Below are 17,075 nucleotides of genomic sequence, written 5' to 3' on the forward strand. Positions count from 1 at the left end.
CATCTAAAATGAAGATAACACTGTGTATATTGTTTTTTTTTTTGTTTTGTTTTGTTTTTTACCTTTGCGCTTTGTATAAACAACTATAGTGTGTTGCTTATGAAATCCATGAAGTTCTACGGAGAAAATTACATTTTATTTATGTAATGAACACATTGTCAACCCTTAAAAAATAATAACTAAAAAGAAAGTCAACCAGTTGAAGGTCTCTTTTAAATGAATTAAAAAGCTGAACTTAAATTATCCATGTAGCAAACAAAAACAGTGAGCCCTCATCCTTAAATCGAGTGTAGCGGAACCTTGACCAGAATTTAAAAAAATAATTGGAAAAAAAGCACTATGCTCCTAAAAAAAATTTAAAATAAATATTTTCAAAATATCTGCATAATATTTATTTTACCTGGTTAATGTGCTTCGCGGGGCGTGGCCTGCAGTGACGCTGCAGGAGAGGCAGACGTACCTGAGTGGCATCCGCAATTACGCCTCACCGGCTTGCTCTCTCTGCTTTTGTGTTGTTGTTTGTATGTGTCGGGCTGTGAGCTGGAAAGCTACAGCCGGCTGTGTGTGTGAAAAGTGGTCAATAAAGAGATGCTGAAGAGCATGTTCATGTAAACATCGCCGGTTCTGCCGTGATGTGTTTACAATCGGACTTCTGCTCCTGCACCTCTGCACACAGCGTCTGCTGTACGATCGGGGCTGTACGAAGTCACTTTCATCTTTACGCAGGACTGTAAGCTGTCGTCTGTGAGGCATGAGCGGTGTTTGTTTTTAACATAGTTCATGGTGGAGAATAGCTGCTCACATACGTATGTGGATCCGAAGATCGACACTCCACAAATCAGGCATACTGGTAGGCCACTCTCGTCAGAAGTAAATACAAATGAATCTGCCCAGGCATAATTAAATGTTGTATTTTCTTCAAATATTTTTCTTTTGTTACATTTCTCCATACTTGGTCTACCTGGGGCTGAAAGTCTCGGTCAATGCACGTCGTTTCGGCGAGTATACCGGCTTCCATGAGTGTGACGCTTATTTTGAGCAACGAAAAATAATAAAATATAACTTTATTTTTATTATTCAAGATCACAATAATCTTCCGATTTAGAACTACAAGTTTTAAAAAAGAACTAACACAAACAAAATACACTTCAGTTAAATACTTATAATTTATTTTTCCAAACCATGCAGAGATTGAAAATGTGACGTCATTGAGGGGTAAAACCGCAAAGGATTCGGGGAACTCGTGGCAAGAGGTACTAGCGCATGCAGGCTTTCAATTAAAATCAGACACACAGCGATAAAAAGAAACACAAAAAATGGCAAGAAGCTGTTGTATTATTAACTGCAATAGCCGGTCGCATGACAGCCACGGAAGCCGATGGGTAAAGAGATCAGTTGTTATCGGATTACGTCGTTGAAGAGAAATTGTACAAGCCACGTTTCCGAAGTAACAAAGAGCCGACGGATGGCCTGGATTGCAGACCAAATATAACGTCCCAGAACACTCCAGCTCACATGTTAGTCTGCTCCAAGCATTTCCACAAAGGTAAGTGTTTTGTAGTAGTTAATACGTCATTTTTCTTAACATAATTGGTGATATAGGTTACAAGCAAGTCTGGCGCTGAGCAGAAATGGTCACGCTATGCTCCTTTGTTTATTGTGCATAAATAGTGAATTGTCCTGACACAATATTGTGTTTCGCTTCTGTTATTACCATGGTACATTGACAAAAACATTTTATTCACAGGATAAAACAGATTTTTTTTTGTATCACTACTTGCCCAGTACGATTACAGCATACAATATTATTGTCACTGCTACATTTCTGTAATGCGTACCAGAAATTATTTCCACTACTAATTAATTACCATTGAGCTCAAAGGTTATATTAATAAACGGTTAACGAATGTGTATTTATGAAGACGATTTGTGAGACTGGTAAACTTACGATACGTACGATGGTCTTTCGTTCTACACGGTGCATTTCAAGGTCCTGTACCCATCTGTCGGTAAACTGTACCTGGGCTTGTTGCAGTGACCTGAAGTTACTAAAAACTTCATGAGTGTATGAACTCACTCCAAGAACCGTATAATTATAAATATGTGGGTGGTGAAAGTTGGGCAGCACGCTAACATCTTTTGTCCACTCTGTGTGCTCGTAAGGGTCAAACCCTTTCACTCCTTTGATTTTTTCCTCGTATCTTTTCTTTGACTTTTCATCAAATCTGTCTTTGTACGGACCGGCATTGTTCTCCTTCATTTTGTACATAACTTTTTTGGGGGGCAAAGAAAAAGCAAGAAGGTATTGGAACCGGAGAATGAATGTTTTGCGGTGCTGCAAATGCTTGCGTTTGATGCATTGCTTTGATTGTTTTGCCACGAGTACCCGGCATGCAATGTGGTCTGTCAATGTGTCAAAGTCAAGGCCTGCGGGCCACATCCGGCCCGGCGTACATTTATATCCGGCCCGCGAGATCATTTTATATAGATGTACTATTATTGTTATGCATGGCCCGGCGATATGAGGCGCTAATAATATACAAACTACAGATCCCATAATGCAGCGCTGCAGCCTCCTTGCTGAACACTAGGCTAACTGGGAAGATTCCCGTGTCAATCAAGTCAAACTTCTGTTATTGCGAAGCTAGCCGTGCACAATGGTGGAGAGAAAAGTTGATTCTGAAAGCAGAGCCTTTCAGCGCCAGTGGGTGACTGAATATATGTTTACAGACATTGCTGGTAAACCCGTGTGTCTTATTAGTGGAGCTAATGTGGCTGTAATTAAGGAATTTAATTTAAGACGGCACTACGAGACAAAACGTCAAGATAAGCTGAAAAACCTAAATGCAGAGCAGAAAGTACAGAAAGTAGAAGTCTAAAGAAGAATCTGACATTTCAGCAGACTTTTTTCACCAGAGCAAAATGACAAAGTGAAGCTGTTGTGAAAGCAAGTTTAATTGTAGCAGAGGAGATCATATGATTGTTGGGTTTTTCTCTGTATGTATTATTGTCAGTGTTGGGGAGTAACGGAATACATGTACCGTCGTTACGTATTTAAAATACAAAATATGAGTAACTTTATTCCATTACAGTTACTGTTTAAAAAGGTTGTATTCAGAATACAGTTACTTGTTGAAATAAATGGATTACACGGCGGTCTTTTCCTGTTTCATATGTTAGGCTATGCCCTCTCTATTTTTGGTAATTCCACGCCGGTGGAAACTGAAGCGAGATCGATCAACTGGAGACCAGACAACAAACGACGGAGGCACCAGACAAGTGCAATCAAACGATGAGTTTATTAACAGGAGAGGAAACATCAGCATATGTCTTCCTCTGACAGAAATACACTGGGTTCTGGTTTTATAGCATAGAAAATTAACGCCCACACATACACGTCAATACAGGTCAAAAATACATTGTGTACAGTCATGAGCACATCTCGTACATCTTAATAACTATAAACAGTCATGTAACTTCTCTTTTCTATAACATTTGCCTTTTAAGGTAATAAACTTCAAGCTTCAGGGTCTCTAAGGGCTAATAATGGACCCTCGTCACCAATCACTAAGTAGACTGAATAGAAATGTTGGAGGAAATCTCCCAAATAGAAGGCTGCCAAAGTAAAACAGAGACACAGTGAGACAATATAATCAATCACATGTACATGGGGTGAGCGTCTCAAGAGACAGTCACCCAGTACTCTTCTTTATTGCAGGTTATATAGGCATGTAGGTTACACAGCAGACGGAGGCAGTCTCCGCCTGTTCTCAGAATATAGATTGCTTAACTGACAAATGCATATCTTACTAAACATTCTGTCCGTACTATACTAAACGTCTGCTTAAGTGGCATTTTCCGTTCTTCTTTACACAGGAACTTGTCTTCACAGGCATTTGATAAGCATAGGCAAGGCTTCATGTTTATCAGGGTGAATCGTCATTCAGAGTTTACACAATCACAAGCAAAGCATATTTGAATAATAAACAAAATCTTTTCACATGCAGCAAGTCTCAAAAAGAAGCAGAAGACACTTGGGCCTTCGCTCAGGCCTGCTACTAGATTAATATGTGTATTGTAAGCATGCATGCAATTAACCTGCTATGTTCTCATCTTCCATCAACATGTATCGCCTGGACACTCTCACAAGTGAAACCCTCTTGGATGGAACATCCACTCTAAACAAGCACAGATATGCAATGTGTATAAAATGAACTCTACCTGTGAATAGAAAGGTCAATGTGATAACAAACAAATTCAATGCAATATGAACCCTGTAAGGAATATTACTGATAAAATAATACTGTAAACCATGTTATTAATGCATTCATCATAAGGCAGATTATATCGTAGCAATAAAAGAATCTCTGAATCCCAACAAAACCCAAACAAAACACGCATTAAGAGGCTCTAATGCCTGTCTCAATCTCGCGGCCCATGTCACCTCTACTTGCGGCCTGCATAATGACGTAAAGAAATATTTTTAAAAATTATTGTTCAAAAAAATTATTAAATATGAAGGCAACGGGCAAAGTGTTACAGGCATTGCCCTAAAGAATGTAGCCTCATGGGCACTGTAGCCCAGTTGTAAGTAAGCTATTAAGACTCGACTGTACACTGTGTGTTTTTCTCCAAAACTACCCATATGGAAAAGAAATAGAAAAAACTTATAAAAGACTTGCATCAAATGTGGCCTACTTCATATAGTGAATCATATAACACTTATATGATTTACTCATAAAAGTGGCCACTTTCATATATTGTTTTTGTAAGTATCCAAAACATACAAGTTTCATTTATATAATTTTTCTAGGGATCTTATATCTGTTTTCACTCTTGTATGCTTTTCATACAAGTTTCACACAAGACAGATACAAACTTTATAAGATTTATATATATCTTTTCCATATGGGTAAAGCAGACTTTCAATGCTTCTTTCTGTCTCTCGCTAGCAAAGTTGACCCAGACAACAAAGTAAAGCTAGTTTTTGGCTACGAGCCCAACACGGACCCCGGCGTATTAGCCAGAGGTCCCTTTACTACGGTTCGGAGCCGCGGACCTGTTTTATATATGCGCAGAATAGTTTTCTGTACGAGATCGCTGCAAAAAGTGCAGCCTACTGTTACTCATTTTATATTAAGATTTTAAAAATCTAGTCGGTATTGGTATGGCGATTAGCCTTCACTAATAGTAATAAATCACACAGCAATAGTACATTCATGTTGTTGTAGAAAGCTTGATAATAAATTAAGTAATCCAAGTATTCAGAATACGTTACTCTTATTGAGTAACTTAACGGAATACGTCCCAAAATAAATTTTGGGGCATGTATTCTGTAATCTGTAGTGGAATACATTTTAAAAGTAACCTTCCCAACACTGATTATTGTAGGGTCTACCTTACAATATAATGTTGTTGTGATTTGGTGCTGTATAAATAAAGTTGAATTGAACTGAATTGAAAAGACAGCAATAAATGCCTCTGGTTGGTTTGTAGAAGTCATGTACCCACTTTTCTGGAAGTTTCAAGTGGTGCTACTGAGAGGGTGTGTTGAATAGCTGTGCAACTTTTGCCCTAAAGCAAAAGTTGAAACCCAGGGGTGTCAAATTCCAGGCCTCGAGGGCTGGTGTCCTGCAGGTTTTAGATAACACCCTGAATCAAATAATTAGTTCATTACCAGGCCTCTGGAGGACTTCAGGACATGTTGAGGTCATTTAGCCATTTAAATCAGCTGTGTTGGATCAAGGACACATTTAAAACCTGCAGGGACACTGGCCCTCGAGGCCTGAAGTTCGACACCTGTGCCCTAAAGCAATGTATGACCTGTCCTGTATCAAAACACCGGCAACCTCACTTTTCTGTTTAAATTCATGATACCCTCATCATACCATCACCATATCCTCATGAATTATCTCATGCTATCAGAATTTGCCATTTAATTGCCATTGTTCTCCTAAGTTTGGTAAGGAAGGGACAAAAATATTCTGACACAAATAAAAAAATACTTCCAAAAAAAGAGCCCATTTTGCTTGTTAGCAGGGTCAGGGTTTGGGGTTAGCGTCATCACTGATGACAACTCAAATGATTCCTTTTTTATCTATCAAAGTACTAGGAACAGCTGTGGGATGTGCTGTGATCATGTTATTGCAGGATACTTACTGACAGTGGAGGCAAAAAAAGAAAAAAGAAAAATGGTTCTTTCGTGTCCAAATCTTTTTGCTGCTTTCAGTCTGCAACCAGCATAGCTACCGGTGTTATCATTTCAGGGGGGATTATCAGATAATATATCTGTGTGTGATAATGTGTCTATAGAGCTAAATGTTCTCCCAATAACATTTTTGTTCAACTTATTTCTTGGATTGTATTCCTTGTTTGAGTTGTGGCTCCACCCACATTTCTTTCCCAGCTTTGATAGAAGCAATAAGTGAAGTATGTAAAGATGTCCTTTGGCTAAACAGATTTGCATAATGAATTCATTGAAAGCAGTCAGCCAGACTGCGACTAAGAATCTGACAAACCCAACTCATTCATCACTCCCACTCTTTTCGCTGAAGAGAGGCATAGCAATGACTGTCATGACTTCAGCTGAAACTAGCGCTTTTACCAGACCTCTGCCTGGGCATTCCTGTCACATCAGCTGTCTTCTGTGCTAAGCACGAGCTAGTAAAGGAAACCTATTTTCCTCCACTCAGTGGGTCAGTGTAAGTGTTGAAGCATTGCCATTCCTCAATATCCTCACATCATGAAGATCAACAGTGTGCAGTATCCTACCACTGAATTATGTGTTGGTAGACTAACAAATGAACAAATTAACTTTCCCTTGGAGTTGAAATTAAAAAAAAGAAATGCACCACTTACATTAATGCACATTAAAGCTTTATGCGGCCTGCAATTTGTTCTGTTTAGTATTTATTCTTGAATAACTGTTCTGAGCCTAGTGATCTTTAAAATCAACAAAATACACTGCATGTTTAAAAAATCCATGCTTAGAAACGCCAAAGTTGACCTTAGAAAAATACAAGCTGTTGTGACCAGTGGAGTGAAATTAATTCCTCAGTACAAGTTCTTATCTTTGCTTCTTCCAACCAAAGCGATAGGGAGTGAACCCAGCTGAACTGTAATGTATTATACATTGTTATGAAATGGTAATGTGAAAAATGAGAAGTCCTTCAAGCTGCAGAAAGCAGAGATGTAGAAATGGCTTTTTGCTCTTTAGACTACTTTACCCACTGATCTGGGCTGACGTTTATATTTATACAAATATTTTTATACGGTGGATATGAGTTTGCTTGTTCTCTGTGTAGTACAAGGTTATGCTCTTGCTTGATGGTGTTAAAATATTTATACATAATTCCTAAAAGGTTACAGATAATTTTTTAGTTGGATTTCTTAAAAATAAATACATTCATAATCTCTCATATAATTAATTCATTTTAAGTAAGTTTTAGAATATATCAAAAGCTGTGCATTCGCATTTTCTTCACACCATCCGAGTTTTTCAAACTGAATTTCTTCCTCGTTAGAAGACACTTTCTGTTGTGTGTGTGTGTGTGTGTGTGTGTGTGTGTGTGTGTGTGTGTGTGTGAGTGAACGTGCACATCAGACCTGTGCTCTTAAGTAATCAGTTCAAAGCCTTCCTCTTCCTCCCTCTGAATTTGTGCCAAGGAAGGCATTTCCGAAGGAAATGGGCATCTTGCACTGCCAAGTGGAAGAGAGAAATTGCTTGGCTTGGAAACAGTGTTAAAAAGAAAGGAGTATTGATGCATGGAGCCACTGGTTGTTGCTGGAAGTGTGAGGAGAGGGCACCTAATTCCCTGATTTACTTGATTTTTAGGATATTTATTTACTCAGCCCACATTTAGGGGGGTGCTTGCAAGTTTGGGGTGAGAAAATAGAATATGCATTTAGTTGTACTTGTCTTCAAATGCAAAGAAACAGTGCTAGTTAGTAGGTAGGGCTGTGCGATATGACCAAAATCTCATATCCCGATATAAGAATTCTATCGTCCCGATAACGATATAAATCACAAAAATGTAACATTTTCTGTAAAATCTGTGAATCTCGGGCAGCTGTCTTGCGGGAAGTGTTTCCAGCTGCGTGTCATGTAGCTGGAGTCGAGTGTTTTAACAGATGCATGAAATTATACATTTTTAGACATAAGTTGTAACAGCCGCCGTTTTCTTTGTATTTATTACACGGCGTGCTGCGGGGAAAAGCCTGTTCTAACGTTTTAGTCTAAGGTTTATTTTTTAACACCTGGCGGCTCTTTTTTACTTCTCATCCGTAAATAATCTGCTCTTTCACGTGATTCAGTTTATTTTGAAAAGTCTCAACAGGATCTTGAGCTTTATTGTGAAAGGTTTATGTGGAACATAAACAAGCGGACACGTGATGCTGTTACTATCGTTGTTGCTAACCACAACGCATAAAAACAGTCGCTTGTCCGTCCATAGTGTGGTTATATAAAATATAAGAGAAAGAGAGAACTTTAAGAAATTAATATAGCCACTACAGTGATCATCAGAACGATGAAAAAATATTGCCGTAAACAGTTTATTTTGCGACACCACGAAACAAACGATAGCGTAAAATGAAACGATAGACGTTTTTATATCGTCATCCGATATATATCGTTATATCGAACAGCCCTACTAGTTAGCCTGTTTGTATGCGTTGACTGTAATCAGTGAGGGCATAAAATAACACTCATTGGCAGAGTGTTGACTTTGTACATATTTAACCATGATCTCTGTGAAATATCACACCACATGACATCATGTTAAAGAACAATTTCAGTTCATTTCACTTTAATACTACTACTACTACTACTAATACTAATAATAATAATAATAAATTAAAAATAAGATAACAATTACTTTGATTTATATAATGTCTTTCAAGAAAACCCGAGGATGCTTTACAGAAGAGTAGCAAAAAAAAAGGTTAAAGGCTAAAGATTTTGTTGAGGAGGTGAGTTTTGAGAAGTTTTTTCAAGGACTCAAGTGATCAGGCATTGCGATGCTCATACAGAAGAGAGTGGGGTCCAGAGGGTGGGGGTCGCCACACTGAAGACTTTTTACCTAAAGGTATGAAGGTTTTTGCGAGGGACAGGAAGAAGACCTGTGGCTGAGGACTGTAGCACCCGAGACTGTGTATGGGTGCAGCAGGTCAGAGAGATACTAAGGCTATGTCCACACTAGCCCGGATAGATTTGAAAATGGCGTTTTCAGTCGTTTTCACAGAGTTGTGCGTCCACATTGAAACGGATGAAAACGCTTACGTTCCAGTCCTGCGAATGCGCAAAAGCGAGTGAGAGTTAAAGAATTTGAAGAAAAGCTATCTGGAGCATGTACAAACTGATATTCATCTTTTTTAGGGCTGTCAAAATTAAGAGCAATCACAACAACCGCTGTCTTTCTTTAATTGGTCACATGACTGCATCACATGACTAAAATACATCATCGTTTTAGAAAGTCTGTGTTTTCCTGTGTCCACACTGCAACGGGACAGCTCCGTTTGGAAATGTATGCATTTTCCGAGTGTCCACACTGCGACGGGACAGCTGCGTTTTGAAATGTATGCGTTTTCGAGAGCGTTTTCAAAACGCTGTGTTTTTCCTTGAGGAAAAACCCCCGTTTTCAAAACAGAGAGAAAACGATGCGTTTTCAAACAAAAACGCATTAGTGTGGACGTAGCCTAAGAGGCCAGGGCATGGAGAGATTTGCAAGTGAGAAGAAGGATCTTGTAAGTAATGCATGACTTGACTGGGCGCCAGTGGAGATTTATGAGGGTGGGAGTGATATGTTCAGAGCTTAGTGCCTGTTAGAAGGCTGGCGGCTGAGTTCTGGACATACTGGAGCCTATCCAGGGCTTTAGTGGAAATCCCAAAAAGGACCCCATTGGAGTAATCCAGCCAGGTGGTGATAAACGTATGGATGAGAGTCTCTGCTGCAGTCAGTTAGTGATGGCCAAAGTTGAAAGATGTTCTTTAGATGAAAAAAGTCTGTTTTGGTGACAAAATTTGACATGAACAGAGAATGAAAGAATGGAGTCCAAAATGACACCCAGACCACGAACTGCAAAGATGAGTTGAGGCAGCTGTCTATGTGAAGTAGGAGTAGGGCTTTGGGGGCCACAACCAAGAGCTTTGTTTTGTTACCTTTGAGCTTGAGTAGGTTATTTGACATCCATATTTTAATTTCATGCAAACAGTTGACAAGTGATTGTGGGGGGAGCAGGGTGGAGGGTTTGTACTGAGATAAAGTTGTGTATATTAAACATAGGAAAGGAAGCAGAGACTATGGCGATGGATGATCTGACCAGGGGGGAGCCTATAAATGGTGAAGAGAAGGGGTCCAAGCACAAAACCTTGGGGTACACTGTGGTTAACTGGAGCAGAGGTGGAGCAGGAGCGTCCCATGGTGACAAATTGTGCTCTGTTGGAGAGGTACGAATGACACCAGGAGAGTACAGTACCAGTGAGGCCAAGATAGTTGGTTAGGCAGGAGAGAATGATGGTGTGAAAAACAGTGTCGAAGGCTGCAGAAAAGTCGAGGAGGATGAGAATGCTGATGTGGCCACAGTTAGCTGCGAATGCAGCTGCTGTTGGTGAATGAGGGAAGAGTAATAAGGAGCTTTGGCGTGAGAGAGAGCTTCTTTATGGGGTTTCACGTGATATTTATAAGCCTCGTGGTTCTTTTGTAGAGCCTCTAATGTTGGCGGCCACTGGTCTTTAGGTCATGGAGATGCATAGTAAACCATGGGGCAGGGCAGGTAAAAGAGACAGTACAAGTTTTGAGGGTGGGAGAGAGAGTTGAGGCATTATAATAGTCAACAAGCATGTCAATCATGGTGTTGGGTGGGTCTGAGACAAAGTGGGTTTCTATCACATTGTTCAGAGCCAATGTACTGAAAACAGAGCCTTGTTTCTGGTTACTGAATGCAATGTGCAGCCTAGAAACAGGAACAGGAACAGAAAAGCAGACAGTGAAATGGTCAGAAACAGGAAGGTCCAGGCACTTCAGATTGGAAGGAGTAGTGCCAGTGGAGAAAACCAGATCCAGCGTGTGACCTCGGACATCGACAGACATTTAACATGCTGTGTGAAATTGAGACAGTCCGCTAGTGACAAGAATTCACTGGCAAATGAAGACCTACTGGAGTCAGCATGAATATTAAAGTCACCAAGTAGGACTGTGGCTGGAGACAAGGAGCAAATGGAGGTGAGAAGCTCAGACAACTCTGATATGATGACAGAATAGATTTTAGGGGAGTGGTAGATGAGGAAGACCTGGAGCTGTGTTGACCCAGCTAACGTCACTTTAAGGCACTCAAAAGAGGGGAAACTGGGTACTGGCAGTACTTTGACCAGGATATCGGCTTGGTATAATTTAGCTAACCAAACAAACAAATCCTGGGGGAGTGGCTTGATTAAGTGACATAAAGTCCTGCGGATTTTGCCATACCTCTGTTAGGTAAAGGAAATCGATCTTCCTGTCAGTAATGATCTCTTCGATTAGTATTGCTTTATTGCAAGCGAGCATTCAGCAGTATGAAAGATGCACTCTTGGTAGGTGAAGTTGAGACATCGCAGCTGTACCTTATAGAACCGCAAACACGAGAAGAGTCGTATCAGTGCCGCTGTAAGTAGAAAGGCCAGGATGGGGAGAGAGAACCAGAAGAGCACAGCATGGACGAATCCTTGCATTGATATGTCCCACTGAAGGCCAGGAAGGATTGAGTGTAGTCAGATGGGAGAGCCAGAAAATTGTTTGCTAGCTGCACTAGGCTATCAGCTGTTCAACAGACAGTCAACTGCTCAGTGGCATCCAGGTAACAGTAGACTTGTAGTCAAGACCGCCTAATCCGAGACCAAGACAAGACCAAGACCAGAGGGTATCAAGACCAAGACAAAGACCAAGACCAGAGGGTATCGAGACCAAGACAAGACCAAGACCAAGACCAAGTTGAGACGAGACCAAGACCGAGACCGAGTCGAGACGAGACCAAGACCAAAACCAAGACCGAGACAAAAAAAGTCTTTAAACTGCAGCCAGATGCTGCTTCGTTTACGGGTGTCAGGCATATTTATGTGTTTTTGCTTTCGCACAGCCCTCCTCACCGCTGTCTACTGTCTCACTCACTTACTGAGAGGACAGACGCACGCTCCACCTGACTGTCGCGTCTCTCACCCTCTCTGTTTTTCACATAATGATATTATCCTATATCCTCGCATGTGATTGGCAACAATATGGAGGGATTGGAGCATAACTGAGCCACTGTGTGAGAGCTGAGCAGCGAAAAGGAATTAAGTGAGGGTAGAAATGACTGAAAGATTATTAGGCTCTGTTTTGAGTTTTGTTCAAAAAAGAATGACTTCATATAGGAAAAAAAATAAATATCACATATGCAGGACACCTTAAACTAGTTTTTAATTAAGCAGCAAGGCAGAACAAAGTCGGGCCTGTATCAAGACACAGGGACTAAACCCCAATTCAACCAGACCCAGAACTGATCTGGAATTAAAACAGGACTACAACAGTTCAAAATCAGGACTACTTAGGACTTAACCAAGACGGAACCAGAATCAGAACTACATGATACTAGCACTAAAAATCATCATAGACCTGCACTACACTTATTTTTTTAATTCTACCAAAGTACGCTATTTAGATTCTGAAAAGTTTATATAATTATTTAGCCTTGTTGTGCAAACAAGCCTGCATAACTTAATAAATATAGAATTTGAAAAGTAACAAATGGTATCTAAAAAGAAACAGGTACTAGATACATGTTCTGATGAGTTTTGGCAAACAACCATTTGACTGACATGTGTGTCTCACCTGCTCTTGTTCCACCTCTGTTCTGCCCTCATTCTCCTCTCTCTCTCCCTCTCTGCTCCTCTCTCTCCCTCTCTGCTCCTCTCTCTCCCTCTTTGTGCTGACAATCAAGCCAAACACCAACATCATCAAATATGCAGTTGAAACCAGATATTTACATACTCTTCAGATAAAAATACAAACACTTTTTTAATTGTAACATCAAATCAAACTAAATGTTTATTTTTTTAGATTGATAAATATAAAAAAACATATTTGTTAACTTTAAGAGTAAAGAGAAAAACTATATGTATTTCTTAATTGCAAATGGCACCAAATTGTATTCAAAATTGAGCCACACTTATGGAGCTCCACAATTCTGTTCCTGGTGTTTTGGTTGACATCTCTTGATTTTCACATGTCACAGAAACAGGCTCTGTGTTTTGCCTTATATGCATCCACAGGTGTGCCACCAATTTACTCACATAGACTCTACTAACCTATCAGAAGCTTCTTAAGCTCAGAATGGAATCGTCTGGAGTTTTCTTATTAATTAACAATAAACTTAGTGTATATGTTCTCCTAAATTTGATGAAAGGGATAAAAATAGACAGCTCTGTCTCTCTTTATTCTGTCATTAAACTAATTCAAAAGATATTTCAACATTTATTTATCTAAAACAAAAGTTTACTCTAAATTAATGTTTAACAGTAAAAAATAGTTTTTATGTTTTCTCCCTAAAGTGTATGTAAATATCTGGTTTCATCTGTGAATATACTGCTGTGTATTGAAATTTCTCTTGTTTTGCATAGATATACTGAACAACATACAAAGCATAATATATAAAATAACATCTACCTGAGTTTTTTCTTTGAAAGAAGCTTCTTATGTCCATTGTTGTGTTCATCAGTACACAATTGAAACCGATTTAGAGAGTTTGTTTAGCCATGGAGGGTAACAACTGAAAATATGAAATGTAAGCTAAGACTCTCTAAAAAATCAGCATTGTTGTTCGGCTTTTTATTTATCCATTTGTTGATTCACTCGAAGAGCAAGTAACGCAACCAACTGATCAGTTTGATATCAATCTTTTGTGATACACTGTCATATTTACATTATTAGTTCAGTACGAATGATTTGCTTTGGTACCTGGTCAAACTTAAGCTGTCCTCTGTCTGCAGCAAACTCGCAGGCAGCAGCTTCTCCCCCCTCGCTCACATGCGTGTTGTGCTCAGTCGCCCAGTGCCTGAGCTCGGATCATACCAAAATTAGGGGGAATTTACGACGGTGCCCCATGCTTCTGAAAAAATGACCCGGGCTTAAGCCCAGTAAGCCACCCCCCCGCTCCGCTGATGGTTGACTCCAAATCTCCCGAACACTATGTCGATTTGAGAACGGAAGACCGAAACAGCGAGACCAAGACCGAGACAAGACAAAAGTCCGTCGAGACCAAGACAAGACCAAGACAAAAGTCCATCGAGACCAAGACCGAGACCAAGACAAAAGTCCGTCGAGACCAAGACGAGACCAAGACCACGTAAAAGTGGTCTCGAGACATCCAACTCTAGGTAACAGCTGATCGGCCAGGAAGGTAAGTGCACGCAGATACATGGAATCATACATACATACAGTCAACAGATGTAGAGACAAGATAACCAGGTCTAATGTGCAGTGAAAGTCAGGCTGATTCACACAGAAAGCAAAGTTTTATCACAAAGTGAGAGGGGGCAACTTGCCAGCATCCTCTCAAACCAGAAGAGTTGTAGATGTAACACTTTAGGCATATAGTGCTCTGTAAAACTTTTCACACATTATTATGTGAAAAATAAGAAGGAAAAAGTAATGTTCCACAGTAATATATATAATAGGGATGGGAATCGAGAACCATTTCTTGTAGAGAACCAGTTCCCAATAGTCCAATTTCTTGGAATTGTTATTCTGCTTGCCTATAAATCCCGCTTATCTGTTTTTGCACTCACTTTATAATTATCTGATTTCAGTTTGTGTGCTGGACGAGAAAAGTACTGGTGTGGATCTCGACATGCTCTCATTATAATTGCACAAAAGGGTGAGAGCAAGATGGTAAAGTGGAGACTTCATCCAGGACAGAAACAGCTACATTATGCTGCTAAAACAACTTCAGCTCTTAGCAAGCACCTGCACAGACAGCAGGCTTTAAAACCACAGTTCAGAATAATAGTTGGAAGGTTGTAAAGCTGCAATAGCTATCATGTTTTATCCACTTAAAATCATAAAATACTTAAGCTTAAGTTGTCTGCTACATTATAACCAATGATCTTCTTATGGCAGCTGACTCTGGTTTACTTTCCATTCTTATCCTCCTCGATCTGAGCGCTGCCTTCGACACTATTTCTCACTCCATTCTTCTCAGTAGGCTAGCCTCCATCGGTCTCTCCCATACTCCACTAGCCTGGTTTAAATCATACCTGTCTGATCGCACTCAGTTCATTCAACTCAAATCCTTTACTTCTCAGCCCTTTCCTCTGACCACTGGCGTGTCCCAGGGATCTGTCCTGGGGCCCCTTGTTTTCATTATTCAATTCAATTCAATTCAATTCAATTCAATTTTATTTATATAGCGCCAAATCACAACAAAAGTCGCCTCAAGGCGCTTTATATTGTACAGTAGATAGCACAATAATATAATAATAATTATCTACCTTCTACCGCTTGGACATATTTTCCGTAAATACAATATCCATTTTCACTGTTATGCCGATGACACCCAGCTTTATCTGTCCACTAAACCTGATTCTGCTCTTCCCCCATCTTCCCTCACCCTTTGCTTAGCTGAACTAAATTCATGGTTCTCTTCTAATTTTCTTAAACTCAATAGTAATAAATCCGAGCTCCTCTTAGTAGGCACTAAATCAACATTATCCAGAACCAACAGTTTCTCTATTACTATCAATAACTCGCCAGTCTCCGTTTCTTCCTCTGTGAAAAGTTTGGGTGTCATCCTCGACAGTACTCTATCTTTCAATTCACACATTAATAATGTCACTCGGTCTGCATATTTTCAATTGCGCAACATTAATCGTCTCCGTCCTTTTCTCACCTCACATGCCACTGCCATTCTTGTCCATAGCCTTGTTACTTCCCGGATTGATTATTGTAATTCACTTCTTTTTGGTCTTACTCAAAAATCCATCCACAAGCTTCAACGCATCCAGAATTCTGCTGCCCGTATCATCACCAGGACCCCTTCTATCCACCACATCACTCCTGTTCTGCAGCACCTTCACTGGCTCCCGGTCAAGTATCGTATCAATTTCAAAATACTCTTGTACGCATTTAAAGCTATTCATCATCTCTCGCCTCCATATCTCTCTGATCTGGTTAACATCACCGCCCCATCTCGTTGTCTCAGATCTTCTTCTTCCCTTTCACTCTCCGTCCCCTCCCCCCGTCTTGTCACCATGGGGAGCAGGGCTTTCAGCTGCTCTGCTCCTCGACTCTGGAATTCCCTACCTCCTGATTTAAGAAATATCTCTACCTTCTCTCTCTTTAAGTCCCAACTCAAAACCCACTTGTTCAAAATAGCTTATCCCACATAACCTCTCCATTCGGCTATTTTAAATTTGTTTATGTTTTATGATTGTGTAAACTCTTTGCTTTTATGTTGCTTTTTACTCTACTGTGTACAGTGACCTTGAGTGTTTTGAAAGGCGCTTTCAAATAAAATGTATTATTATTATTATTATTACTGATTGCAGACTAAGATAAATGTACTTAAATAAAACCCTAATTATAACCTACAGTAGCTTGATTACCACAAGGCCAAAATGAAAAGTCAAGACACAAACAAATAAAAAGAAACTTTTTGAAGTAGGAAGCCAATGCTGGTGGGGCTGGATGTTTTAGGAGCATGAGGCATGAGTTGTATGGCAGCTTTTCATCCACAAACGACTTCCAGTGTTTTTTTCCTCCATCACAACAGCTTTCAACAACTTGCCAAGAAGGACCTTCAGAAATGTTCTTTTGTCCCCAAGGGTATCTTGCGATGCTGCATTGTTTGAAGTGGGTACAAACAAACCAAAGTGGGACTCGTGACTGTCAACTTGTTTATTCTGTCAGTGCTTCTGTGGAACATTTTTGCCATTGTACTTGGTGTAACAACACAAATTGTTGCAATCTTGAAATTTCAAGATATCCTTGGAAATTTCCATATTTTATGTTACTGCTAAAAGCTCACAATAGTGTTCAAATTTGGATGTAAACAAGTTACGACTTTAT

Source organism: Oreochromis niloticus, linkage group LG2 (assembly GCF_001858045.2).
Source record: "Oreochromis niloticus isolate F11D_XX linkage group LG2, O_niloticus_UMD_NMBU, whole genome shotgun sequence".
NCBI classification, from domain to species: domain Eukaryota; kingdom Metazoa; phylum Chordata; class Actinopteri; order Cichliformes; family Cichlidae; genus Oreochromis; species Oreochromis niloticus.